General features: G+C 36.1%; 2 pseudogenes; both read left to right on the top strand.

Moving 5' to 3' along the window:
• The first annotated feature begins 1053 nt into the window (after positions 1 to 1053).
• Positions 1054 to 7424, top strand: LOC120275826 (annotated as a pseudogene).
• Positions 7425 to 22408: 14984 nt separating this feature from the next.
• On the top strand, positions 22409 to 23161 carry LOC120275837 (annotated as a pseudogene).
• Positions 23162 to 27897: the final 4736 nt, after the last annotated feature.

Raw genomic sequence — 27897 nt, 5'->3', positions numbered from 1 at the left:
TGAGACCTTGCGTGCCTACTTGGTCACGACCTTGTAGGTATGCAGCCGTTTGTCAATGCTCCAAGCTCAGGGCGTGACACCCTTAAATTAGGATCATATTCAAAAGGTTTAATTTCCATACAGGTCCTTGTAATTGTGTACTTTCTGCCCTTTTAGTCCTTGTTTATATAAATAAAATAATGCATGTCCTAATAAAACTCAATGTCCTAATGAAAACCAAATTCCAATTTAATTTAAATTCTAATATATCCTGATATATTTAGAATTAAAGTTTAAATGTCCTAGTCTTAATTGATTATTTGGTTGTTTTGGACTAGGATGCAAATTCCAAATTAAATACAAAATGCAAATTACAAAATCGCCCTTGAGAACATATCTCGAGGCATGAATGCAAAATCTACAAGATTACTTCTGAGAACGGATCTTGAGGCGATTTGAGAAAGTACAAATCTTGAAGCGCTTGAACACACATCCCAAGGCAAATTGAGTTAAGTGAATAATAATAAAAAATAAAATAAAATTTAAAAAAAATAATAATAATAATAAATAAAATAAATCAATATATAATTAAATAATAATAATAATAATAATAAATTCGAAAAATAAATTTAAAAAAATTATTAAAAAAAAATTTTAATTTAAAATTTGAAATTTGAAATAAAATTAGAAAAATAAATAAATAAATAAATAATAAATAAATAAAAAAATTAAATAAAAAAAATTAATTAGAAAAAATAAAAATAAAAAAAAATCACAATCAGAAGTTGGGATTAAGTAAATTTAATATATATATATATATATAAATAATAATAAAATAATAATAAAAATAATAAAAGAAATAAAAAAAATAAATAATGAATAAATAATATAAATAAAATATAAATAAAAAAATATATAAATAAATAAATACAAATAAAAAAATTAATAATAAAATAATAAAATAAAATAAAATAAATCATAATAATAAAAAAAAGGAAAAAAATTTTAAAATTTGAAATTAAAAAAAAAAAAAGGGTTTTAAAATTTGAAATTTAAAAAAAAATATATATATTATTCGAACTTCGGAGTTTGATTTGCAGGAACGATGTCGGACGAGGAGCATCACTTTGAATCCAAGGCCGTGTTGGTTATGATTGAAGATTTGAAGAATACTGAGAAAAAGCTGAAACTGTCCTGGTGGTATTAGTTTTGATTTGAAGGGCTTTTGTGTCTTTTCAAGTGTTCAAATTACAGGTAAATTCATTAGTTGATGGCTGGAAGAAAATGAATGGTTGTGATGGGTTTCATCAGAGAAAATGAGTAAGTTCGAGGCAGATACAGAAGCAAAGAGTTGGGAAGAAATGAACGGCTGAAATTTGATAATCACAGATAATATTGTTAGTTCGAGGCAGAGTAGTGGATTGGATGAAGAGCGGTGGAGTTGATTTGGTTCAGACGCGTGGGTTATGACTCACCTGTTTCATTTTAGTCACTGATATTTTGTATAAAAGGTTGTTCTAAAGTTTTTATAAGTTTCAGTGAGAATGTTTTTTCTGATTTTTTCTTGAAGAAACTTCTTGTATGAATTTTCCAGCTTTAATGAGTGAGTTTTTGTCCAAAGTTTGTATAAGGAAGTTGTTGACCGTGATCTTAACACTGTGTGTATTGAATTTCAGAGGCAACCGAGTTATATACAGTCTGGTATTTTTATTATAAGGTTATTGTTCTATGTTTTGCTGTTTTCTTGTGTTCTTGTGCTTGTGTGATTTTTCCTGATCAAGTGGCTGAGTTTTTCAAGTTTCTTTATATAAGAAACTTGTTCTTCTACAACTAAACTCTCTTCGTAGTGAATATCAGTGGTATCAGAGCAAGGTTGTTGTAGATTTATAGATGGCTTCTAATTCAGCTACTTCATCTACACCTGATATTTCTCCTTCATTGTTACCAATCTTTAAAGGAGAAGGGTATGAACATTGGAGCTTTAGAATGAAGACTTTTTTCAGGTCTCAGAGGTTGTGGAAGATTGTGGAAGAAGGTATTAGTGAAGAGAAGAATCCATCTGAAAAAGACAAAGAAGATGATGCAAAGGCATTCTTTTTGCTGCAACAGGCTGTGGATGAATCCATTCTTCACAGATTGGTGAGGTTTAATTCTGCAAAGGAAGCATGGGATCATCTTAGAAATGAAAATCAAGGTTCTTCTCTAATGGTTTCAGTAAGACAACAAATGTTGAGCCAGAAATTTGATTTGCTTCAAATGAGAGAAGATGAGACAGTGCAACAGTATGTTACTAGGGTTCTAACTATTGTAAATCAAATCAGAGGTATGGGAACTGAATTAAAAGAAGATGAGGTTGTTTTGAAGGTCATGAGAAGTTTATCATCAAGGTTTGTGCATGCTGTAACCTCAATTGAAGAAGCAAGGGACATGAAGACAATGACCTTGGATGATTTGAGCAGTGCATTGCAAGCTCATAAAGCTAGATACAATCAGTTCTCTGGAAGACATGAAGATAGGTCCTTTGTAGTTCAAGGAGACACAAGGAGTGGTAGAAATGTGCAGAGAGGAAGGGTTAGAGAATTCAGAGGTAGAGGAAGGTTTGATGGCAATTGGAGAGGCCGGGGTTATGTTGATCAAAGGCAAGTTGGACAAAGGCACCAGAATTCTTCTGACAATAATACATGGCAGAGAGGGAGATTTGGATCAAGACCATTTGGCAGGTTTTCAAGAGGGCAAAGGCAGTTTGTTGGACAAAGGGATAATAGAGGGAACTTACAAAATATTCAGTGCTTCAATTGTAAGAAATATGGTCATACTCAATCACATTGTTGGTCTCAGAACAAAAATTTTGAAAGGGGGTCTAGTTCTAATTCTCAAGATGAAGTATCTTCTAGTGACTATGGGAATTTGTTTTTGGTACATGGAGGTGATGGCAATGTTTGTTCTTCCCTATGGTTATTGGACAGTGGTTGTTCAAATCATATGACAGGAGACAAAAACTTGTTTTACAGTTTAGATGAATCTGTGAAGCATAGTGTGAAGTTGGGCAATGATAAAGATGTTCAAGTGCAAGGGATAGGTTCAATGATGATTACAGTGCAAGGAGGAATTAAAAAACTGATTCAAAATGTGAAATATGTGCCACAGCTGGCTCATAATTTACTTAGTATTGGGTAACTGACAGCTTGTGATTATGAGATTGTTTTCAAGAAGACTTGGTGTAAAATTATGAATGCTGCAGGTGATTCAATTTTGATGTTGCATAGGAACAGTAAAAATTTGTATCCTATAGAATTTTCTGCTGGTGATGATGAACAAGTGAATGTTGTGGATGGAAGCAAGGGTGATCTAAGTTTGTTGTGGCATCATAGATATGGGCATCTGCATTTTCAAGGACTGAAAATTCTGAATCAGAAGAAGCTTGTTTTTGGGGTGCCAAGGGTGCAGCCAATAGGTGTATGTGAAGCTTGTATTTATGGGAAGCAAACAAGGTTACCATTTTCATCTGGCAAGTCTTGGAGAGCAAAACAAAAACTTCATCTTGTGCATGCAGATGTGTGTGGGCTAATGCAGACTGAATCTCATGGTGGCAGTAAGTATTTTTTGTTGTTTATTGATGATTACTCTAGAATGAGTTGGGTATATCCAATAAAGTACAAGCATGAAGTGTTCTCATGTTTCAAACAATTTCTAGCTTTTGTTGAAAGGCAATCAGGCCAGAAATTGAGAATTTTGAGAACTGATAGAGGTGGAGAGTTTGTATCTAAAGAATTTGATGAGTTTTGCTTTACAAATGGAATTAAACATGAATTGACTGCTCCTTATACTCCTCAGCAAAATGGGGTTGCTGAGAGAAAGAACAGAACTCTTGTTGATAAGGCAAGAAGCTTGATAAATGCAAGTCACCTGCCAAATTCTTTCTGGGCAGAAGCAGTCATGACAGCAGTGTATCTATCTAATATTTCCCCTACACAAGCAGTGTGGAATAAAACCCCATATGAGGCATGGTTTGATGTTAAGCCAAAGGTGAATCATTTAAGGGTCTTTGGTTGTATTGCATATACACATCTGCTAGCTCAAAATGTACAGAAGTTAGATCAAAGGGCCCTGAAAGGTATTTTTGTTGGATATTGCATTAATGCCAAGGCCTACAGGATTTTTATACCAGAATCAGGGAAGCTTGTGATCAGTAGAGATGTGACTTTTTCTGAGAAGGAATTTTGGCAGTGGAAGGAAGGAAAAGCTTCTACAAAGGCAGTGATACTACCAGATATGGGAACATTTTTGGGAACTGCATCAGCATCTACATCTGAGCAGACAGAAAATTCAGTATCAGGTAGTGGTAGTAGTATTAATGGGCATAGCAGTAATGGAGGTTCACCAAGCAGGCAGTCAGAGCAATTGAGTGATACCAGTGTCGATGAGTCACCTATACAAAGAGTTAGAGAACTGAAAGAAATTTATGAAGGTTGTACTTTTGCTTTGACTGTGACAGATCCTGAGACTTATGAAGAAGCAGTAAAGGTTGAACATTGGAGGCAGGCAATGTCTGAAGAATTTGACTCAATTCAGAAGAATGGTACTTGGCAGCTTTGTTAGTTACCAACAGGGAAGAAGAAAATTGGGGTCAAGTGGGTGTATAAGACTAAGATAAGACCAAGTGGTGAAATTGAAAAGTATAAAGCAAGGCTTGTAGCAAGGGGGTATGCTCAAGAATATGGGGTTGATTATGAGGAGGTTTTTGCTCCAGTGGCCAGAATGGATACAATAAGGATGATCTTAGCTGTTGGTGCTCAAAGGAAGTGGCCAATATACCAGCTGGATGTTAAATCTGCTTTTTTGAATGGGAAAATAGAGGAAGAGGTATATGTGTCTCAACCTAGAGGGTTTGAAGTACAAGATAAAGAAGATTATGTATATAAGTTGTTTAAAGCTTTATATGGTTTAAAACAGGCCCCAAGAGCATGGTATGAGAGGTTAGATACTTGGTTTCTTTCTCAAGGCTTTCAAAGAAGTTTGACAGAACACACCTTGTATAAGAAATCTGGAAAACAGTCTGAAACTTTGTTAGTATGTGTATACGTGGATGATTTAATTTGTCTGGGATCTTCTGTTGAAGCAGTTAATCAGTTTAAAGAAGCTATGAAGAAAGAGTTTGATATGACAGATTTAGGTGTTATGAAATATTTTTTAGGATTGGAAGTAAATCAAAGTGAAAATGGTCTTCATGTTTCCCAAAAGAAGTATGCCAAAGATTTGTTAAGACAGTTTGGTATGCAGCATTGTAAGTCAGTGGGTATTCCAATGGCTCAAAGCACAAAATTGTAGTTGAGTGATAATGCAGAAGGTGTTGATGCAACAATGTATAGAAATTTGGTTGGTAAACTTTTGTATTTGACACACACTAGGCCTGATTTAGTGTATTCAGTGAATTTACTTTCAAGACATATGGCACAACCTACAAAATTTCAATTCGGGGCTGCGAAGCATGTTCTGAGGTATGTAGCTGGTACTTATGACTATGAAATTCAGTATAATAGTAATGTGAATTGTGTGATTGAAGGCTATAGTGATAGTGATTGGGGTGGAGATACACAAGATAGAAAGAGCACATCTGGTTTTGTTTTTTCTCTAGGATCAGGTGCAGTGTGTTGGTCATCAAAAAAACAAGAAATTGTGGCTCTTTCATCTACAGAAGCTGAGTATGTTGCTTTGAATGCAGCATGTTGTCATAGTATGTGGATGGAGAAGATCTTGCTTGATTGTAATGTGAATTATGACACTTCAGTCCAGATCTGGTGTGATAATAAATCATGCATAGCTATAGCAAAGAATCCTACACTTCATGGTAGAACAAAGCATATGGATGTGAGGTTTCACTATATTAGGGAGCTTGTGACAAAGAAGAAGATTCAAGTGAATTATTGTTCTACAAATGTACAAGTTGCTGATATTTTTACAAAGTGTTTGAGTGTTCAGAAGCATAGACAATTCAGAGGTGAAATGGGAGTCTGTCAGCTTCAATCAAGGGGGGATTTTGTTGGTTATGATTGAAGATTTGAAGAATGCTGAGAAAAAGCTGAAACTGTCCTGGTGGTATTAGTTTTGATTTGAAGGGCTTTTGTGTCTTTTTAAGTGTTCAAATTACAGGTAAATTCGTTAGTTGATGGCTGGAAGAAAATGAATGACTGTGATGGGTTTCATCAGAGAAAATGAGTAAGTTCGAGGCAGATACAGAAGCAAAGAGTTGGGAAGAAATGAACGGCTGAGATTTGATAATTACAGATAATATTGTTAGTTCGAGGCAGAGTAGTGGATTGGATGAAGAGCGGTGGAGTTGATTTGGTTCAGACGCGTGGGTTATGACTCACCTGTTTTATTTTAGTCACTGATATTTTGTATAAAAGGTTGTTCTAAAGTTTTTATAAGTTTCAGTGAGAATGTTTTTTCTGATTTTTTCTTGAAGAAACTTCTTGTATGAATTTTCCAGCTTTAATGAGTGAGTTTTTGTCCAAAGTTTGTATAAGGAAGTTGTTGATCGTGATCTTAACACTATGTGTATTGAATTTCAGAGGCAACCGAGTTATATACAGTCTGGTATTTTTATTATAAGGTTATTGTTCTATGTTTTGCTGTTTTCTTGTGTTCTTGTGCTTGTGTGATTTTTCCTGATCAAGTGGCTCAGTTTTTCAAGTTTCTTTATATAAGAAACTTGTTCTTCTACAACTAAACTCTCTTCGTAGTGAATATCAGGCCGATGCGGGAGCGTCGAAGACGTATCCCCAGCAAGCCGGAACCATCCGAAAGAATGGCTACATCGTCATCAAGAACCGTCCTTGCAAGGTCGTGGAGGTCTCTACTTCCAAGACTGGCAAGCATGGACATGCAAAATGCCACTTTGTTGCCATAGATATTTTCAATGAAAAAAAGCTTGAAGATATCGTGCCTTCATCTCATAACTGCGATGTTCCCCATGTGAACAGGACTGACTATCAGTTGATTGATATCTCTGAAGATGGATTTGTTAGTCTGCTGACTGAAAATGGTAACACAAAGGATGACCTGAGACTTCCAACTGGCTCAGTCAGATCAAAGATGGTTTTACTGATGGAAAAGATTTGGTGGTGACTGTGATGTCTGCAATGGGTGAAGAACAGATCTGTTCCCTTTAAGATATCGGTCCCAAGTAGCTTTCCGGTATTATTGACCAGCTCTATCTGTCATAGCTGGTGAATTCTTAAGTGTTAGATTGTGTAAAACATAAGAAGCTATGCTCTCTGAAACAGATATAGATGGCAATCACAAGCCTTCTTTTGGGTTTGCTCTAGGCTTCAAATCCAACGAACCAACTGAGCTGTTGGTGGTTAATGGCCAATTTGTCGATGAACACTAACGATAATATGTGTTACCTTCCTCTTACTATTCAATAGTACTCTGCTTGTCAATACTTGGAATGACCAAACTCTCTGAGGTTATTGTCCGAAAAAAAAAAAGTGCAGGTATGCATGTGTATGGGATGAGAAGTAAAAACTATAATAATAAATAAATAAGAAACATGCATATGTGCATAAAAATAAGAAGCATGCAAAATATATATATATATATATAATATGATGCATAATTCACGTGCATTATTTGTGCATAATAATGAAAAGGGCCCACTATATAAAAAGACATATATGCAAGGCCCACCAAAATTGAAATAAAAATTGAAATAAAAAAATTTTTCACCGAATGACGAGATTCACGTGCATGGGAATGGAAAAATGATGGAAAGTATAAAAAAATAATAAATAATAAATAATAAAAATATAAAAAAATAAAAAAATAAAAAAATAAAAAACCGGGACCCACCTTTGTGCATGGGACGAGAATCATGATGATAAACATTGAGTTATCTCAAGACAAAAAAAATATAATAACTTACCATGCACGTTGAATGATGAGGAACATGCATATCTACATTAGGAATGCAACTAACATTACCTAATAAATAAAAATAAATAAAATAAAGAATATATATATATATATATACATGATAGAGTTTCGCGGGAGGTTTAATTGATTACAAAAATGATTAGTAACGATGAATGTTGGCGATGCTGATTGAGTAAAGGAAAAGATGGTGACTACAATGATATGAACCATGAAGAGGACTATAGAATGTATGGCAATAAAGAAAAGGGGTTCGATAAATATATCAAATATTGATGGTATTTACCAGAGCGGCAATAAAATTACTTGGTCAGGAGCTATAGCAAGAATGTTCAACTCACGGCAGCGGACTTCATTTTTTTTTGGAAAAAACATATATGAAAGATTAAAATGATATATATAAGGCCGTAATGAGAAAGACTTTTCAAAATGATGGAGGGACATGCAATGTGGTGACAAAACATAGGCAGTGGCGAATCTCAAGGCAATAACGAGATCTAAAAATGGCAACAAGGCATATGCAGTGGCATGCAACGCAGTGACAAGGCACAGGCAGCGGCAATAAAAAATGATATATAAATATATATATAAGTGATGTAATAAATATGTTTATATAATAAAATAACAAACTTCATAATTCGCAAATTTTCTTGCTTTTATTTGTACCTTTTTGCCCATCAATCGGAGGTTCCTAAGATTTCTAATCTGGGGTAATTAATAATAGGGGCTTGCCCCTATTAGGAATGAAAGAACCCATACAAAACAAATACGATATTTGTGCTTCGATATATTGTCTGGTGTCTTTTCATGATGCCGGATGCATATTTTCGATCCCACAAATTCTGGCACGCCCGGTGGAGACCCATTCCTCCTCCCATCTTTGAGGCAAAAGTACAAGTAAAGGCATTGTTCCTACATCCTATGAAAGATATCTAATAATGTTTCTTTTTATTTTGCAGGAAACGAAGAACAAATGGCACTCAAAAACTCAACCACATCTGGAAGTCCAAAACTCACGATTTTCCTTGGCGAAGGAACTGAGGTGCAACTGCCCAACTGCACATTCAACACTAGAGCTGCAGGAGCTGAGCTGACCTTTGGCACCATATCTGAGTCGGTGCAATTCATCAGGAGACCCACACCTTCGGAGGAGAACTTGAAAGTCCCGCGGCTTCCATCCAATGGTCGTCGCCCCAATGTGATTGTTCCTGCAACTGGCGAGGATGCTGATGTTAGGGGAGCACCAAGAGTATCTGCATTTGAGAGGCTATCCCATCCTAAAAGGGTAATTTCTATGAATGATGATGATGATGAACCAGCTTTCACCATTACAGCAAAGGGGAGGGAAAGTGGAATTTTCCACTCATCTGAGGAAGACACACCAAAGAAGAAAAGTGTGTTTTCAAGGCTCACACAAAGGAAAGTCAAAATTCCAAGACAAAAGTTGGATTTTGTGTCTTTCCATGAACATAAGAATGATCAAATGAGTACCTTCAATAACTCATTTGAACCTCTTAACCTGGTGAAGAAGAACGCAACCACTGTAGACTTGCGCCCCCAACTGAGTAAAAACAAGGTTGGCCGACCTCCAAAGTCCTATCACAGGAATTCATTTGGTCAGAATCTCTACAAGACTTACACAACATCAAGGAAACTGCAGTCAGAGAAGATAAGACCAAAAGAATTCTATCAAAAGAAGAAGCAATTGATTTCAATAGCGCAGAAGACAGTGTTTGATCGCTTAGCTCTTACAAGAAATCAACCCAAGGTTGACAGGTCTAAATTTCAATGGAGGAGGGAAATGAAAGATGATGAAATGTCTGATGCAGATGTGGGAGTACACACTTGTCGGATGGTTACTGAAGCAAGAGGAAATCCTGCACCCGAATAAGAACAACCGGGACCTGTTACAAGATCTCGTAGAAGAGCAGCAGACTCTCTGAATGGAGAAGAAGGTTCTAGCCATGTGCCGCCACATGAGGATCAAGGGATAGGGACTAGCCTTCCACCACTCCATGTACCAAGGAAACACAAAGAAGTACAGCAACTAAATGAAGATGAAGAGGATGAACCTGTCTTTATTCCTCAAAAGGGACATCGTGATACTGAATATCAAAGACTCAATGACAACATGGCAATGTTGATGGGGTCAATGTTACAAATGCAAAAACAAATTAAAATCCTCATGGAAAATCAACCTGAACAACCAGGAAGATCGAGGAGTCCAACCCGACGGCCGAGAGAAGCCCTGAGGCCAATTGAGCAAGGGGTAACCCCACGGTTTCCTATGGAGAATGTGCAGAGGTCGAGAAGTCCAACACCACCTCCAAAGGAAACCTTCAGGCCAGCAGAACATGGAAGAACCTCTTATGCTCCTGTTCAGGAACAATCAGCTGTAATGACTCTAGAAGAGATACAGTGAATGGTAGTTGCTGAATTAAATCAAGCCAAAGGAATTGAGACAAAGGCAGATGGAGACAAGCCCTATCCCAGCTACCACGACCTGGTGCCTTACCCCAAGGGATATAATGTTCCTAAATTTAAGCAATTTACTGGGATTGGCAATCCTGACCAACATTTGGCTCATTTTGTCACGGCTTGTGGAGATACAAGTGCGAAGCCATCGCTCCTCCTTAGACAGTTCTCTGCAAATCTAGCAGGAGTAGCATTTGAATGGTATGCAAATCTGCAACCTGAGTCGATTCAAACATGGTAGCAGTTAAAAGATGCATTTTGAGTACGGTTTGGGGGCATAAATGACAAAATCACAATTGCTGACCTAGTAGCCACTCGCCAAAACAAAGATGAAAAAGTGGTCGATTACATTATGAGATGGAGAAACTTGAGCATCAAATGTAAACAACCACTCGATCAGCAGCAGGCAGTGGGTTTATTGCTAGGGAACATTGATAGTTGGATGTCACCTTTCTTGAGTACATCTAACATCACTACATTCCAAGGCTTAATCTCACAAGCTAAAAAATTAGAAAGGACCAACCCGAAGGTGTTGTCCAATTTCCAAACCACTTCAAGGAGTGAGAAAAGACAAATCCAAGAAAAGCAGAAGGCGTCAAGTACATCGCTACTACCTTCAATATTGAGAAGGGGAAAGGCGTGCGAGTCCCATAAGTCGGAACAAGCTAAGGTACCTAGCTTAGGTGCTCATCGACAATGAGTCAAAACCTCTTCCTTCCTTGAAGGATAGGATGAATAAGAAGTATTCCTTCGGAAGAGATAAAGTACATAAAAATCTTCAAAGATGCTCGTGAGAGAGAGGTCTGCTGACTCCACTCGAATGCAAAAAGACACGAAGAGCAAAAGCAAGACAGATCATCCCAATTATTGTCCATATCATAGGGTCTTGGGACACACAATAGAAGATTGTTATGTTTTCAAGGACTGGGTCGAGCGACAATACCAAGAGGGCAAAATCACACTCTCAAAGAATGTCTTATCCGAGCAACCAGCTGAACATATACGTTACGTGACTACCCTAAACCCAGAATGGCCATCTCAAGGGAAAGTTACAGTGGTTGGTAACAAGGTGATATTTACATCAACAAAAGATGACAAACCTTGTGCTGTCCCAGAAGAGTTATGGGAAGTATTTGTATCCAAAAGATCAATGAAGATGTTAAAAAGGTTGGCTGAATTGCCAGGGATCATTTGGAAGCACTCTCAGCAACCTCATAAAGGTCACCAGACAAAGCAGTCAAAGAAAAAGAATAAGAAAAGAAAGCAAAAGCGCGAACAATTAAAGCGCAAGAAATCTATTATTGAGGAGTATATTGAGACCCTTGAAGAATATGAGCAGAAAGAAAGGGTTCTGATTACCCTCAGAGATTATTTTCCTGAAGAAGTCGAGGAGTTACTCAGGGAATTAACTGAGGAAATTGGAAATGAAGAAGATGTGCAAGTGGAGACTTGCAGGGTTATTTCCGGATGGGAACCTTTATATAACCCAGAAGATGATAATGAATATGATAGCTTCTCTGAGCCAGAAGAGTCATATGACCGTTACGGTCGACCCTATGTCAGTAAAAAGCAAAGAAAGAAGATAGCATTCAAGGAAAGAGTAAAGAAGGCGAACGCCAAGCTCTTGGAGCCCTACCCACAACTAATGTCCAAAGAACCGTATTACACCCCGAAGACCCCAAAATATAAGGTCTTGAAGAAAGTCATGCCTACTGAAGACATCCCTGCTTTCATTCAAAGGGTGACAGAGGAGTCAGCTAATAGGCTACGGCAGTTACACATTGAAGATGCTGAGTGGGATGAATCGGGACATATCCTCCAGTAATCATCGGGACAAAAATTTTTGTTTCGAAGTCGTAGATTCTCCAGACCCCTTCTAAAAGCAACAAATATCAAAGAAAGATCTATCGGGAAAGATAAAAAGGAAAGAGCTTTTTGATCAAGATATAGAAAATGGATTGAATTTGCATAAACCCAAAAGGCGGCGCTTGATGCATCTTGGTAGACATTCAAGCTACTGCCAATATCACCAGCTTCGAGGACACACCATAGAAGAATGTCACGCTTTCCAAAAAAATGGTTGCAAGGACGAGGGTTTCTCGGGGAAATTTGACACTCACTGAGGATTACTTTGAAGAAAAAGATGAATGTTATGCTATAAATGCTCATGATGATTCAGAAGATGAGCTAAATTTCCCTGATGAGGAAGATGAAGCACCATAACATGTACATCAGATGCAGCTTAGAACTGGGAAAAACACTTGACCAAGACAGGTTCCCAGTTCAAATAACCGAGATAAAGGGAAGATGGTTGAAGAAGAGAATGTCTCCCCCAAGAAACCCTCGAAAAAACCAAACTACAATATTTTGGCACATTTGAAGAAAGTCCCAGCACTCCTCAGTATGTACGATGCATTGATGATGTCAGCTGAAGTTAGGGAGTCTTTAATACATGCCCTACAAAATCCTGAGGAGTATCAAGCATACTTCGCCGAAGTCAACATAAAAGAAGCCCTATATGCATCTCATACATCTTGATGTCCTTCACAAATGAGGACCTATTACTTGGGACTACTGCACACAACGAGACCACTATATGTGACGGGATTTTGTGATGGAGTAAAAGATCAACTGGGGTTTTGATTGATCCGGGGGGTCTTCTTTGAATTTAATGACCCTCAATACTCTTCGAGCATTGGCTCTTGAAGTATGCCACTTATCTTTGGAGAGGATCATTATCCAGGGCTTCAATCAGCCTGACCAAAAAGGCATTGGGATCGATCACTCTCCCCTTTAAATTTGGAAAAATATCATCTGATATGAAATTTCATGTAATTGATGCTTGATCGTCCTATAAAAGCCCTCTTAGGAAGGCCATGGATTCATGAAAACCAGTTGGTTCCTTCAACACCTGCATCAATCGCAAAAGTATTTGGTGGATGGGGAAGAGTTCGAGAATTGATGGAGAGATCCAACCCTTTGGCATCCATGAAATACACTATAAGGATGCGAGTTATTATCTTAACACATCCAAACCAACCAAAGGGGGCAAATTGCCCTGCCCAGAAGAAGTGTTTTTGATCAAGACAGCCAAAAACTACTCACGTGCTCCAAAAAGAACTAGCGCCACCTCACTTTGGTAGTGACACCGAGTCATCGGGAAGATGAGAGCAATGCGAGATATACACCAAAAGTAAAGGGTCAAATTGAAAAGATCTCCTGAAGAAAAATGCATTATACATTACGAGGATTCCGGATGGGCTATACAAATCCTTGGATGACTTGAATGTAAATACAGTCAAGCATCTAAAAACATTTTATGTGCCAGCTCGGCATGAAAAGGAGAGAGGCATTCTCTTTTATAAGGACAAGAGCAAGAAGACCTTAAATGATGATATCATAAATATTGAAGAAATAGAAGATGATGAAGCTCAACCCATAAATTTCCCAAGCCATTACCCCAACAAGCTCAAGACGATAGTTGAGAGATTTGGGAGCAAAATCAAGTGGTTAAGGAGGTCACATCAGGGCTTTCGCAGGTTATGGCATCCTACACAGATAGACAAGAATGGGATAGGCTATTCTGAGTTTTCCAGGCACTCATGTTACATGGTAACATTGCAGGAGGAGGAAGAGGAAATAAAGATGAAAAATGCACCACTCAAACTAGAAGACGGGGGGCAAGCAACAATTTATGAGTTGGTTGAAATCGACTTGGGAAGCGATGATGACCCAAGACCAACTTTCCTAAGTGCACAACTATCAGAAGAAGAAAAATCATCATTCAAGGCTCTCTTGAAGGAGCATATTGACTGCTTTGCTTGGAACTATAATGAAATGCCAGGATTAGATGATGAGGTGGTTGTTCACAGACTAGCCATTGATCCTAATGCTACTCCAGTCAAACAAGCACCAAGAAAGATGAAGTTTGACCTAGAAGAAAAGGTGATAGAAGAGACCAAGAAGCTGATTGAAGCAAATTTTATCAGAGAAGAAACATACCCTGATTGGATAGCTAGCATAGTCCCTGTGAAAAAGAAGAATGGGCAAATACGGATATGTGTAGACTTCAGGGACCTGAATAAGGCGTGTCCTAAGGATGATTTTCCCCTCCCAGTTATGGAGCTCATGATCGACAACACCTCAGGGTACGAGATGTTCTCCTTTATGGATGGATATTCTGGATATAATAAAATTAAAATGCATCCAGAGGATCAAAATAATACTGCTTTCCGAACACCCATGGGAATCTATTGCTATAGGGTAATGCCGTTCGGATTGAAGAATGAAGGAGCGACATATCAAAGAGCTATGACCAGAATATTTGATGATTTAATTCACAAAGTCGTTGAATGCTATGTAGACGATCTTGTAGTTAAGACAAATTCCAAAGACAAGCATCTTGATGATTTGAAGACGGTCTTTACACACCTCAGACAATACAAGTTGAAAATGAATCCCATGAAGTGTGCTTTTGGAGTCCTCTCTGGAAAATTCCTAGGCTTTATCGTGAGGCATGGGGGAATAGAGATAGATCCCTCCAAGATAAAGGCCATCCCGAAATGCCACCTCCTCGGGACATTGAAGCGTACTGCGCTCCTTCCAAGGTCGTTTACCATATATCAGGAGATTTATCTCCAACCTCTCTAGAAGATGCAAGCCCTTATCTAAGTTGGTCAAGAAAAATGCTCCTTTCAAATGGGATGATTAATGTCGTGAGCTTTCGATGACATTAAAGCGATATTGTTGAATCCACCGAGTCTTGTGACCCCGATTCATGGAAAAGCCTACGATCTTGTATACGGCCGCATTGGAAGGGTCTTTAGGGGCTATGTTGGCTCAGAATAATGAAGAAGGTAAAGAAAATGTGTTATATTACCTTAGCGGGGATGTTGGTAGGGAGCCGAGAGTAAATATACGCCAATTGAAAAGCATTGCCTAGCTTTGGTGTTTGCAGTCAAGAAGTTAAGACACTACTTGCTAGCGCATAAAGTAATACTTATATAAAAAATAGATCCACTAAAATACTTGATGACCAGGCCGTTGCTTACAGGAAGACTAGCAAAATGGGCATTGATTCTGATGGAATTTGACATAACTTATACTCCACAGAAGGCAATTAAAGGGCAGGCGCTTGCAGACTTTCTAGCAGCACATCCTCTCCCTGATAATTCACCACTTAATCTTGAACTCCCTGATGAAGAGACATTAATGGTGGAAGAAGCAAGGTGGCGACTATACTTTGATGGAGCGTCATCTATAAAACCGGCACTCATGTCCCAAATGCCACAAATCAAAGCTGGAATAGGACTCGTATTCGTTACACCGGAAGGGGAATCCTCGGATATGCTCTTTCCCTCACGGAACCATGTACAAATAATGAGGCGTAATATGAAGCCCTCATAGGGCTGGTTTGGGCCGGTAATCAAAATGGGGATTCAAGACATACACATCTTTGGAGACTCACAACTCATTATCAAGCAAGTCGAAGGAGACTACAAGATATATAAACCTGAACTTCTTAAATATTATAAGAAAGTCAAAAATCTGATGAAGAAAATCCCCCAAGTGCCATTGAGGAGGGTTTCAAGATCAGAAAATTGAGAAGCTGATTCTTTGGCGAAAGTAGCAAAGGAATTGGCAAATCCAAATTATGAAGAAATCCATATAACCATAAAAAATAGAAGACCCATTAGTACAATCCCAGCGAAGTCGAGAGGAAAAGTCTTTGAGGGCGATGCGGAAGTCTTCACTCTCGAAATTCCAAAGGAAGATTGGAGACAACCGTTCATGGAATATTTAAAAATATGATAAACTCCACGAGGATAAATCAAAAGGTCTTCAGATAAAGCGAAGAGCCCTAAGATTTACCCTCATAAATGATATATTATACCGCAGGTCCTATGATCAACTGCTCCTGCAGTGCCTCTCATATGAAGAAGCCCAAGAAGTTATGCATGATGTGCATTCCGGCATATGTGGTACACACCAATTCGGACCCAAGATGCGACTCAAGATCAAACGCTTGGGGTATTACTGGCCAACCATGGTCGGAGATTGCATTAATTATGCTAGAAAATGTCATCTATGTCAAATACATGGAGATTTTATTCATCAACATCCAAATCCTTTACACCCCACAGCCTCCTCATGGCCCTTTGAGATATGGGGAACAGATGTAATCGGTCCTATTGAACCACCATCATCTTTGGGACATCGATTCATATTGGCTGCAACAGATTATTTCTCCAGATAGGCAGAAGCAATCCCACTTAGAGAAGTCAAGACTGAGAATATCCTCAAATTCTTCAGGGAAAACATCTTATATAGATTTGGGACTCCAAGAAGAATTATTTCAGACAACGGCCCCGCTTTCAGAAGCTTCAAGGTCGGTAGATTTGCGCAACATCATAAAATAGATTGGAGATATACATCCATCTATAACGCTAGAGCAAATGGATTGGCAGAAGCATTCAACAAAACCCTCTCGAAGCTGTTGAAGAAAGCAGTGCCCAAAAACAAAAGAGATTGGCATGAAAGACTCCCGGAGATGCTATGGGCATATCGCACTACCTATAGGACTCCGACACAATGCACACCATATTCTTTGGTATTTGGAACTGAAGCGGTCTTACCTCTTGAAATCTAGATACCCTCCCTGAGAATGGCATTGCAAAATGAAATTTCTAATGAAGATAATGTTCGGCTCCACTTGGATGAGTTGGACTCTCTTGATGAAAAAAGATTAGGGGTGCAACAAAATCTTGAAGTCTACAAAGCACAAATGTCTCAAGCATACAACAAGATGGCTCGTTTTCGGACTTTTACCAAAGGAGAGATGGTACTTGTCCTCAAAAGACCCATCATCACCAACAAAAAGGCCGGGGGCAAATTCAAAGCAAATTGGGAAGGCCCTTATGTTGTGGAGATCGTCTACGAAGGAGGCGCATATCAACTTATCGATACCAATGGACAAAGACCGATGCCACCCATCAATGGTCGTTTCTTGAAGAAGTATTATGTCTAATGTAAAAATGTTTTGCCTATGACGGAATGTCTGGTCCCTCATAAGGGTTGACTAGTCATGTACAATTAAATGTACTTCTCGAGGCAAAACGTTTATTTTTATGTCATTTCGGCATTAAACTCACTTTTGTACTAAAATTCGTTCAATAAAAATAAAAGAGACATGTGTTTGTCTATGAAGGAGCGTCCGGCTTCATGTGAGACCGGGTCATGCACGGATTAAGCGTGCTTCACGAGGCAAAATACATTGGTCCCTCAGTATTTAAAAATGAATGAAAAAATGAATGATGAAAAATGATGATGAGAAGAAAAACAATGTTTGAAAAAAAAAGGGAGGGTCTTTGTTGCAAAATTTATGGAGAAATAAAAAAAATATGAAAGTTAGACGTTTAATTGCAAAAAAAAAAAAAATGATAAAGAATATGAAAATATGGAAGTTTAAGGGTTACTTGCAAATATTGAAGAAGTGTGGAAAAAAAGGGGAAAAAGTTAGAGGGGTTAGTTGCGTGAAAATTATGAAAAATATGTTAAAAATATGAAAGTTAAAGGGTTTAATTGCAAGAAACTATGAAAAAAATAGGAAAAACATGGAAGTTTGGGATTCATTTGCAAATTTTGATGAAATAAAAGAGGGTTAGAGGGCCTAGTGGCATAAATTTTTAAACTTTTAGAAATTCAAAGGGTTAATGTGCAAAAAATGACATAAGGACAATACCTTGTAGTGGAAGAGCCTCTTCAATCTCAATATTTTCCTCTACTCCAATATTGTCTTCCATCCCAACATTGTCGCCAACTACAATGTTTTCTCTGACACCGACACTCAAATCTTGAACGTTTACTTGATCTAGATATAAGACATCATCAAGTTCATTAAAGAAAAAAAAAAAAAAAAGATATTTCTTACCATGGGAGCTCATGTGCATCTCTAGATCTAATGTGGGAACATCATCAATTCTTGAAGAACTTTGAATAGCCCTAACATTGTCTAATGGGGTGTCATGAATTTGTATCCCTATATTGAAAATAGACTTTGAGTTAAAACTTGGACTTTGAGTCAAATAAAAAGTATGAAGTTACAAAGTTTGACTTTGAGTCAAAAATTTGGACGTTGAGTCAAGTAAAAAAAGTGTGAAATTACAAAGTTTGACTTTGAGTCAAATAAAAAAACACAAAGTTTAATTTTTGAGTCATTCAAGGAAAGGAAAAAAATTTCAAAAAAAGAAGAAGAAGAAAAAAATTTCCAAAAAGTGAAAAAAATAAAAAAATAAAAAAATAAAAATAAAAAAAATCCGAATTTTTTGAAGATAAAAAATTAATTAATTAAAAAAAAGAGAAGAATAAAAAATTCAGAATTTAAAAAAATAATAATAATAATAATAATAAATAAAAATAAATGAAATAAAAAAATCAGATTTGAAGAAAAAAAGAAGGAAAAAAATCATTGGAAAAAAATAATAAATAAAAATCAAAAAGAAAAAAAGAAAAAGGGCGTGAAAAAGAAAAGGAAAAAAATTCACGAGGGTTTTTGGAAAAAAATTTTCCTTTGTGAAAGAAAAAGTGGTAAAAGGAACAATTGATTTTTTTCTTTTTTTGGAGAAAGTAAATAAACAAATAATTGAATAAATAAAATTGACATACCTTGAGTTCTTTGTCGCTTTGATGAGACAATCGGGTCGATAGTAAGATCGGTGTCATCAATGAATATATTTTTCGTTGATAAATCGTAGCCCTTCGAAGATTGCCCTCGCTCCCCTATTAATGTGTCTCTTGTCTACGAAGTCATCTTGGATCAACAATGAATGCCTCTGTTTGAAAAAAGCTTCAACAGTTCTCAACCATTTCTGTGCATAAACAAGTATAAGTCTCCCTTTTCTATCATGCATCGGGATGTAGAATGAGCTAGATGTCCTTTGGCGAGAAAAGATGGAGCCGAGTACCCGCAAGAATTCGAGAGAAGCGACCCTCACGGGAATATTAATGAGCACGGGAGTATCTTGATCATATCCAAATTGGCGCCCAAATCGATGTGGATTATAAGGTTCTACAAAAAAATCTCCTGCACACGAGCGGAAGAATTCCTAGCGAAGATTTATCACATATTCCATGGTATATGAATCAATACATATGGTCCGATCGGGTATTTGGAATCTCGTACCACCTCGTCATTATGGTGCATGAGCGAGAAAAGGGCGAGATATGAAATTGCTTTCATGTCGGATAAAGTTCCTCACATATATAGGGATTGGTAAGCGAGTCATGTTGGAATTCATAAATTGCGAGCATCTTGAGTATTCTCGACAACCCAGGGATACTTAAGGTATTGTCGTTTATCCTCCTTTTGAGATATATGCTCTGAAAATAATAACCAGCCCAAGCATACAAGAAGTGAGTAGGGAACACTGTGGTGGAATATCCTGGTCCTCTTCTGTGTTTAGCCATGGCATTTAAGCCTAAGCATAAGCGTGCTAGCATTGCAGGGGCAAAAGCTACTCTTCTCCCGTGCGCGATGTTGCATGCCATCATAAAAACTCCTGGTCTAATTACTTTGCGATCACCCGGCATGATAAAAAAGCAAATCCACAATGCTATGAAAGCAACTAAATCTGCCTTGAAAACAAGCATTGGAAGGGGATTAGACGTCGATCTATGACAGGAGCTATGTCTTGATTTCCTGAAGAACTCCACCCAATCCTCAAAGAATACATCTTCGTCGACGCTTTGCCTTGAGAGCCATTGAAAGATGTCAAAAAGATTTCTTAAAATAGAAAGTTCAGGGCCATATCTTCGGCAAATTGTGTCATTAGGAGGTATGACTTCATCATAGATGCCTCCGGTAATTGGAAGTCCTCCCAATTCCTTGATATCCCATAATGAAATCCCAACTTCTCCGTGCAAGAAGTGGAAAGTGTTAGTATCGGGACACCATAGTTCTACTAGCGCTTTATAAAAGTTTATGTCAAAATCGTAGCGACCGACTGAAGACACAATCCCGCCCGTCAATTCTGCTTCAGATAGCTCGTTGGAGTAGTTATTAACTATGAATTTGGCCCATTCTGCATAATATGGAAGATCGATCAAATTATTTTGGATTGGTTCCCTTCCCTTCCATCCCGGGCGGTGATTGATGATTCTTGACCCAAGGGTTTCAAATGTCTTCAAATCTTTCACTTCTCCTTCAGGTTTCAAGCAAATTGCATCAGTTAGGCTGTCTTCAAACCAACGGTTTGTGGACAATTTGGCAATAGCCAATCGATTTGGATAGCGCTTCACCCACTCTGATTGTTCTCCTCCTTCATATATGATTGCGGGTTCGGCTTCAGAATCAAACATAGGAGTGTGGCGCATGAAAGCTTGACCTTGGGGAACTTCATTGTAATTTTGATTCATATCCCAAAAAGGTTGAGATGTATTAGCCATGACAAAAGGAAAGATTGGGGATTCCTACTTCTCTCACTCAAACTCACCAAAGAGAATTTCGTGAGACAAGTAGGAAGGGGGCATTTGTTTATATAAATAAAATAATGCATGTCCTAATAAAACTCAATGTCCTAATGAAAACCAAATTCCAATTTAATTTAAATTCTAATATATCCTGATATATTTAGAATTAAAGTTTAAATGTCCTAGTCTTAATTGATTATTTGGTTGTTTTGGACTAGGATGCAAATTCCAAATAAAATACAAAATCGCCCTTGAGAACATATCCCGAGGCATAAATGCAAAATTACAAAATTGCCCTTGAGAACATATCTCGAGGCATGAATGCAAAATCTACAAGATTACTTCTGAGAACGGATCTTGAGGCGATTTGAGAAAGTACAAATCTTGAAGCGCTTGAACACACATCCCAAGGCAAATTGAGTTAAGTGAATAATAATAAAAAATAAAATAAAATTTAAAAAATAATAATAATAATAATAAATAAAATAAATCAATATATAATTAAATAATAATAATAATAATAATAAATTCGAAAAATAAATTAAAAAAAATTATTAAAAAAAAAATTTAATTTAAAATTTGAAATTTGAAATAAAATTAGAAAAAGAAATAAATAAATAAATAATAAATAAAAAAATAAAAAAAAATTAAATAAAAAAAATTAATTAGAAAAAATAAAAATAAAAAAAAATCACAATCAGAAGTTGGGATTAAGTAAATTTAAAATATATATATATATATATAAATAATAATAAAATAATAATAAAAGAAATAAAAAAAATAAATAATGAATAAATAATATAAATAAAATATAAATAAAAAAATATATAAATAATTAAATATAAATAAAAATAATAATAATAAAATAATAATAAAATAATAAAATAATAAAATAAAATAAAATAAATAATAATAATAATAATAATAAAAAGGGAAAAAATTTTAAAATTTGAAATTAAAAAAAAAAGGGTTTTAAAATTTGAAATTTAAAAAAAAATATATATATTATTCGCTGTGATTTCACGGGATGGATAAGAAAGGGAGAGATTTCACGGGATGGATAAGAAGGGGAGAGATCTCACGGGATAAAAAAAAAGTGGTGGTCAAAGCTTTGAAAAAAAAAAACAGAGGAAGAAGAGAAAGAAGGAAGGAGAAGGGAGAAGAAAAGTAAGGAAAAAAAAAGGCCTTTTCTCCTTTTACATAATCAATATATATATATAATCGTGCTGCTGCTCGCCGTGTACACTGTTGATGCCGCTGGCGTGATTGAACGGCTGAGATAATGCCGTCGATCACGCCGGATGTCAATCGCCGCCACCAGCTAATCGCCGTTGCTACACTGTTTTGGTCGCCGTTGCTACACTGTTTTGGTTGCCGCATTCACTGTTGATGCTGCCGGCGTAATTGAACGGCTGAGATAATGCCGTCAATCACGCCGGATGTCGATCGTCGCCGTGGTACCTCTATCACCTGTTGCTCGCCACTGTTGCTTCTTTTTCTTCATCTTCAGCGCCGTTTCTAAAGAATGAGACGGGTTCGTCTCTAGTCTCTCGAACTTCGGAGTTTGATTTGCAGGAACGATGTCGGACGAGGAGCATCACTTTGAATCCAAGGCCGATGCGGGAGCGTCGAAGACGTATCCCCAGCAAGCCGGAACCATCCGAAAGAATGGCTACATCGTCATCAAGAACCGTCCTTGCAAGGTTGTGGAGGTCTCTACTTCCAAGACTGGCAAGCATGGACATGCAAAATGCCACTTTGTTGCCATAGATATTTTCAATGAAAAAAAGCTTGAAGATATCGTGCCTTCATCTCATAACTGCGATGTTCCCCATGTGAACAGGACTGACTATCAGTTGATTGATATCTCTGAAGATGGATTTGTTAGTCTGCTGACTGAAAATGGTAACACAAAGGATGACCTGAGACTTCCAACTGGCTCAGTCAGATCAAAGATGGTTTTACTGATGGAAAAGATTTGGTGGTGACTGTGATGTCTGCAATGGGTGAAGAACAGATCTGTTCCCTTTAAGATATCGGTCCCAAGTAGCTTTCCGGTATTATTGACCAGCTCTATCTGTCATAGCTGGTGAATTCTTAAGTGTTAGATTGTGTAAAACATAAGAAGCTATGCTCTCTGAAACAGATATAGATGGCAATCACAAGCCTTCTTTTGGGTTTGCTCTAGGCTTCAAATCCAACGAACCAACTGAGCTGTTGGTGGTTAATGGCCAATTTGTCGATGAACACTAACGATAATATGTGTTACCTTCCTCTTACTATTCAATAGTACTCTGCTTGTCAATACTTGGAATGACCAAACTCTCTGAGGTTATTGTCCGAAAAAAAAAAAGTGCAGGTATGCATGTGTATGGGATGAGAAGTAAAAACTATAATAATAAATAAATAAGAAACATGCATATGTGCATAAAAATAAGAAGCATGCAAAATATATATATATATATATATATATATATATAATATGATGCATAATTCACGTGCATTATTTGTGCATAATAATGAAAAAGGGCCCACTATATATAAAGACATATATGCAAGGCCCACCAAAAATTGAAATAAAAAAATTGAAATAAAAAATTTTCACCTGAATGACGAGATTCACGTGCATGGGAATGGAAAAATGATGGAAAGTATAAAAAAATAATAAATAATAAAAATAAAAATAAAAATAAAAATAAAAAAACCGGGACCCACCTTTGTGCATGGGACGAGAATCATGATGATAAACATTGAGTTATCTCAAGACAAAAAAAATATAATAACTTACCATGCACGTTGAATGATGAGGAACATGCATATCTACATTAGGAATGCAACTAACATTACCTAATAAATAAAAATAAATAAAATAAAGAATATATATATATACATGATACAGTTTCGCGGGAGGTTTAATTGATTACAAAAATGATTAGTAACGATGAATGTTGGCGATGCTGATTGAGTAAAGGAAAAGATGGTGACTACAATGATATGAACCATGAAGAGGACTATAGAATGTATGGCAATAAAGAAAAGGGGTTTGATAAATATATCAAATATTGATGGTATTTACCAGAGCGGCAATAAAATTACTTGGTCATGAGCTATAGCAAGAATGTTCAACTCACGGCAGCGGACTTCTTTTTTTTTTGGAAAAAACATATATGAAAGATTAAAATGATATATATAAGGGCCAGTAATGAGAAAGACTTTTCAAAATGATGGTGGGACATGCAACGTGGTGACAAAAACATAGGGCAGTGGCGAATCTCAAGGCAATAACGAGATCTAAAAAAATGGCAACAAGGCATATGCGATGGCATGCAACGCAGATGACAAAGGCACGAGCAGTGACAATAAAAAAATGATATATAAATATATATATAAGTGATGTAATAAATATGTTTATATAATAAAATAACAAACTTCATAATTCGCAAATTTTCTTGCTTTTATTTGTACCTTTTTGCCCATCAATCGGAGGTTCCTAAGATTTCTAATCTGGGGTAATTAATAATAGGGGCTTGCCCCTATTAGGAATGAAAGAACCCATACAAAACAAATACGATATTTGTGCTTCGATATATCGTCTGGTGTCTTTTCATGATGCCGGATGCATATTTTCGATCCCACAGTCCTTGTAATACTTTTAGGTACATTTAAGTCCTCATATTTGATCGAGTTGAGACTTTCTAGTCCGCGGCATAGATGGCGTTAACTTTGCCATTTCTTTTGAGCCGACGTGACTTTTTTTATTATGAAATTGGGGGACTAAAAAGTCTCAAATCGATCAAATATGAGGACTTAATTGGACCTAACTGCAAATGTAACTTTTTTTATTACGAAATAGGGGGACTAAAAAGTCTTAACTCGATCAAATACAAGGACTTAATTGTACATAACAGCAAATATTTAAAACCATGCCAGCTCAAAAGAAACGGCGAAGATAACGCCATCTACGCTTCAGACTCAAAAGTCCCAACTCGATCAAATATGAGGACTTAAATGTACCTAAAAGTATTACAAGAACTAAAAAGGCAGAAAGTACACAATTACATGGACTTATATGGCAATTATACCTATTCAAAAATAGGTTTTCGCAATCCAGATTCTGAAGGAAGATTATCTAAATCAAACTCCATATGAATCCTCTATGAGTTATGAGATTCATGGTCCAAGCATGTCTAATTCCATTGTTTTTTTTATTTTTTTTTTGAAATACCTCTCCATAAAATCTCTACATAAAAATAAAAATCTAGATTAAAAATTACCATATTAACAGACCTCTACATAAAGTTCCTACACTTTAAATATAACACCATAAATCGACTAATCAAGAGTAGATGAACAACATCAAATATATAATTCCAAATAAGAGGATTTAAAGATTTGATAAAAATTATAACAAAAACTTAAATTTTGATAACAAAATTTAAAACTTACTCTTAAATCTTAATTCCCCCTTTAAATCTTAGTTCAGATTTGAGATCATGGCAAATGACACCTGACCCAAATTCAACACAAAATTAGAAGTGTGCAAAAGAAACAAATCATAAGAACCGTAGTTGATGTGAATTATAAATCTAATTGGAGAATTGGAGATGAAGATGAGAAAGATGGGTACCAAATCTTGGAGCTTGTTTATGATCTTGACGGTGAATAATCGGAATTCGGAGGTGATCGAACAAAAGAGAGATATGGCCTATTATAGGGTTGCGTAGTGAAGATGAGGGGAGGCTGTGAGAGAGATTCTTCTTTATTATTTTAATAAACTATTATAAAAAATAAATAATAAGAACTAAAATTAAGGCGATAATTGTAAAATAGATTGGGGGAAATTAGTGTATTAAGTAAATAAAATACTTTTTAAAAAATATAAATTAAAATTAGGAGGATTTTTATAAAAAATAAATAAGAAGAACAAAAAAAAATTAATGGGCTAATTATAAAATAGATGGGGGTAATTAGCATATATTAAGTAAATAAAATACTTCTAAAAATATATAAATTAAAATTAGGGATTTTTATAAAAATAAATAATAAAAACTAAAGAGTAAAGAGTAAGGGGGCCAATTACCAAATTGAAAGGGGGGATCAGCATATATTAACAAAATAAAACATTTAAAAAAATTGAAAGAATAAAGGGGCCAATTGCCCCCTTATCTGAAACATGGCTCCTCCACTGTTCACCACTATAACAAGGGTATGTAACGATAATACATAAGTGTATGTATATATAATTATTAAATATATTCCAAAATTTTCAACTTGCACGAAAGCACACAACACAATTCATGTTGTAGAATCATATGAGTATGAGTATATATATATATATATATATATATTTCTAACCTTTAAATAAAGGGTCTATGAAATAGCATTACCTATATATTGTGCAACACACCCACTCATGTGCAATGGCTGTCATCAAAATATGTGTATTCAAATACCCAACTATATATGTATATGTATTTGCAACAAGCTCAAAGGGTGGGGATAAAGCAAGGTGTAGTTCATACCACTCCAAAGAGATGCAAGCATTGGCATTAACATGCAGATCATGCACCAAATAAATCATTAGTAGGGTAGTAAAATTAAATTCTAACCAAAGCCACTACTATATGCATCAAGTTTTGAAAGAACTACAAGGTCCAAGCAGTTTACCTAGAATTGCTTGTGGGTTAGCAATGATAAAACTTTCTCACTACGTTGTTAGCCTCATCTCATAGCCGAAATTCAGATTCAAGTCCCCCTACTTTCTTAAGAGCAAAACATCAAGAAACGTATGTCATCATGGGTTGAACAGGGTGGAAGAAATTCTAGCCAAGAATGCCTGGAATAAAGGCTTTAAAGTTCTCAAACATAAGCATGGAAACAAAAGATGGTGGGGTTCACAAGTCTCAAAACATCAAAAAGTCAAAGAGTCAAAGAGCTTCACAAGTTTAAGACGGAAAACTTTGTAAGCATGAAACGTTGAAGTTTTTGAAAGTCTAATTAAATCAAATGAAATAAAGTTCATGATTTATGAACATAGAAAAACCACAACTTGAGATCCAATTGATATTCAAGATACAAAAAAGGAAAAAGAAGACCAAAGTCAACAAGGTCAAAGGAGGAAAGTAGGATTAAGTAAATGGGAGGCTAGCTCGATTGAGACTGTAGGCATCCCCACTTTTACATTTTCGAGACCTAGAATTTCTAGTCCTTGTATTATTGATCAAATTATGTATTTATGTAATTTTTTCCTTTATTTTGAAATTAATAAAATTAAATGCTCTCATATCTATTAGTTCTTATTCACACTTTTTCTTAATCAAATGTTCCCATAGTCATAATTAACATTGGTGGCTTGCCCCTAATAGAAGTCATAAACCCATAATCTTTGGAAGTCTAAAAAATTAAACATTATATTTGATTTGTGATTCATCAAATTTAACCAATTAATCTTTAATCAAGTGAAAATAAAAGACCCCACAATTATATATGAAAAAAGATATTGGGAAAAGTCTATTTTTTTTATAAAACTTATAGGGCCCGTTTGATACGCAAAGTTTTGAGGTACAACATAGCACAAGTTTCTTTGTTCCTTATTTGATTTATAAATTGGCTGAGAGTACAACACAAGAGGTTGTTATAGTACAGGACAAGTGGATAAAATTTTTGTACCACCAAAACCTCGATACAAAAATTCAATTGTGGTACAACACAACCAAAAGACTAAATCACCCTCAATAAAAAATAAAAATCACAATCACGACATACCGCATCCCACGACACTAATTCTCCGACCCTGCACCTCCTTCACTTCCTCCGCCCATCTTCTCCTCTTCTCCCCCTTTTTACTTTTTTGCCCTCTTATCTCTAAAAAATTTTAGAGTTTCCAGGCTTTATCAAATAGAGATTTGATTCATAACATCTATATATTTTCAAATAAATAAAAGTGATCATATTTTGATATTGAAAATTTAAACCATATAAAAATATACATAAATCTTTTTATTTTTCTATCCAAAAGTTTAAAATTAAAATTTTGCTAAA

Source organism: Dioscorea cayenensis, chromosome 14, assembly GCF_009730915.1.
Source record: "Dioscorea cayenensis subsp. rotundata cultivar TDr96_F1 chromosome 14, TDr96_F1_v2_PseudoChromosome.rev07_lg8_w22 25.fasta, whole genome shotgun sequence".
In the NCBI taxonomy this organism is placed as follows: Eukaryota; Viridiplantae; Streptophyta; class Magnoliopsida; order Dioscoreales; family Dioscoreaceae; genus Dioscorea; species Dioscorea cayenensis.
Note: the sequence above shows the minus strand (reverse complement) of the source record. Positions and strands in the feature narration are given on the sequence as shown.